This window comes from Myotis davidii, unplaced genomic scaffold (assembly GCF_000327345.1).
Source record: "Myotis davidii unplaced genomic scaffold, ASM32734v1 scaffold854, whole genome shotgun sequence".
Lineage (NCBI taxonomy): Eukaryota > Metazoa > Chordata > Mammalia > Chiroptera > Vespertilionidae > Myotis > Myotis davidii.
This window is the reverse complement of record NW_006285939.1, coordinates 2,714,485-2,717,393: the sequence shown is the minus strand read 5'-3', so window position 1 is coordinate 2,717,393 and position 2,909 is coordinate 2,714,485.

Here is a 2,909-nt window from a genome sequence, read left to right as displayed (position 1 = left end):
GTCCCAGGCCACGGGGGCGGGCTTTCCAGATCCCAGCGCCTCCAGCGTCGCCGCCTGCCTTGAAGGTGCGCATTGCATATGCGCTCCCTCATAATCCTGCAAAGTCCGTACTGAAAACCCTACTTGACAAAGGACCAAATAAAAGCTAAGAAAGGGAAACAATTTGCCTACATTCGAACAGCTCTGAGTGCAGTCAGATTTAATCTAGGTCTCAAAAAGATCCAAACTTGGGTATGGGGTGGGGTCAATGGGGAAAAACACACAAAGGGGACATCTGTAATACCTCCAGCAATAAAGATAAAATAATAATAAAAAGATCCAGCCGAAAACCGGTTTGGCTCCGTGGACAGAGCGTTGGCCTGCGGACTGAAAGGTCCCAGGTTCGATTCCGGTCAAGGGCATGTACCTGGGTTGTGGGCACATCCCCAATAGGAGGTGTGCTGGAGGCAGCTGATCGGTGTTTCTCTCTCATCGATGTTTCTAACTCTCTATCTCTCTCCCTTCCTCTCTGTAAAAAATCAATAAAATATATTTTAAAAAAAAGATCCAAACCTGTTCCACCATTCTGCACTGCTTCCAGATGTTAGCCTTTTCTGTAATAACATAACATAAATGCTCACCACAGGGCCAATAAATATAAGTTCCCTCCCCTTTCAAACTTCTCAAAATAGCAATTTCCCTATTTTCTAACCATATTTCTAACTCTCCCGAATTCCCTGGAATCAATCATAAGGACAGATCAGATTTGTTCACTCCCAAAGAAAACCATGTTTAACAAATGCTCCTGAGCCGCTCACCACAGTGAGCGCAGAGCAGGAAACTACCTACGCAGGGGACAGAACGTACATGTGTTATCGGATAATTGCATGGGCTGCTCTTCTCCGTTGCTAGTGGAAGTGGGGTTCTTGAGGCACCTCTGGAATAAGAATTTCCAGATGCCCCATGAGGATGAGGTGTGGTAGAAAACTTTATTTGTATGGAATTATATCGCTTATTTTCCAAAGTCCCTTTCCCCTTAAACCAGTCCTGGAAAACACGCAGGTAGGAGTCAGCAGAGCCAAAGCAAAGCCAGCGTCCAGTTTCCATTCCACCCGGCGTAGTGTCAGGCTAGTCACAGTCCATGTGTGTGGGGTCCACGTGGCTGTGGGCCATGTGGTGAGCCCAAGCCAGGAGTCAGATCCCAGCAACAAGGAGCAGGCAAGAGCACAAGAGTCCCTTTGTTTAGGAGCTTAAATATCAAATCTTCCTGCACTTGCAGTGGCCACCCCTATAGGCCTACTCTGGCCAACGCCCTATTCCCAGGAATGACAGACAGGCAAGCACCCTCTACATCATTTAGACTTTAGTGAGCATGCCTATAATATTTGGCCTTTCCTCTGTTCCTTTCCAGTTAATTAATAACTGGGTTAAGTACAATATCAGATGCACAAAAGGATCAGAGAAAAAGAATAGGCAACTAGCAACACCCTCTCCTGTCATAGGGTAAGCAGAGCTGGTCTGTGACAGCTGTACAAAACCCTTGGCTAGGAGATAAGCAACTCCCAGTTCAATCTTAAAAGTGAGCAAGGAAGAAGTTACAGGCTTCAGGATTGGTGAAGCCAATCTTGCCTACAAGATTTTGCCATTGCTACAGATTGACCACTGAGCACCGAGATGGCACAGCACAGGAAAACACAGACTGGAAGGGACAGCCATCTATGTGGCAACAATTACAGGACATTCCCTTAAGTGCTGCTCTAGGGGATGACATATCCACCCTTAGCACTTCTTTTTTTTTTAATATATTTTTATTGATTTTTTACAGAGAGAAAGGGAGAGAGAGATCGTTAGAGACATCGATGAGAGAGAAACATCGACCAGCTGCCTCCTGCACATCTCCTACTGGGGATGTGCCCGCAACCCAGGTACGTGCCCTTGACCGGAATCGAACCTGGGACCCTTCAGTCCACAGGCCGACGCTCTATCCACTGAGCCAAACTGGTTTTGGCCCCTTAGCACTTCTTACAATTACCAAGGTTCATTCTGCCTCTTGGACAAAATAATACAAAGCTCCAAGGAATGGAAATGGATGCCTGAGAGCAAGAATCAGCTAATGATTTCTGAAAAAGGCAAGATAGACAATATCTTAGGCGTTGTTGGGCATCCAGCCTTTGTCACAACTACAGTGGGCCTTGACTTACGAGTGTCCCGACTAACGAGTTTTTTGAGATACCAGCTGTCTCTTGGCCAATTTTTTGCATTGAGTTGACAGAGTAATTTGAGTTAACGGGCTCCTTAATGAGCTCCTTAACGAGCTCCTTAACAAGCTCGGTTGCGGAAGGAATTAAACTCGTAAGTCAAGGCCCCACTGTACTCTGGCATTATAGAGAAGAACTATAATATATATATAGCTAATATGCAAAGTGTCCCCTCAGGAGTTTGACTGCTCATTATGATGTGCACTGACCACCAGGGGGCAGCGCAGAACGAAGGAAGGCCCCGGCTGGCAGCTGGAAGGAAGGCCCTGGCCAGCAGCCAGAAGGCCCCGATCAGCCCTGATCACCGGCCAGACCTAGGGACCCTACCTGTGCATGAATTTCATGCACCAGGCCTCTAGTATGTAAATAAATGGGTATGGTTGTGTTCCAATAAAACTTTATTTTCAAAAATGGAGAGTAAAGGGCCAGAGTCTGTCAAACCTCCCCTTAGTGGACTTATAGAGATATTAAAGGAAACTTCTCTCCTATTGCAAAGATTCATGAAGTAGGTAATCTCTCATCCCCTTCCTCTACCATCTGCCCAGGCTCTGACTAAAACAGGGCTCCCATCCATGTATAAGGAAGACTCCTGGTCATCAGTCTGGCTTTTGCTTGACACCTCTGGGATTCCTTGCCCACTCATGAAAGGCACAAATAGGTTTCTTCCCTAAT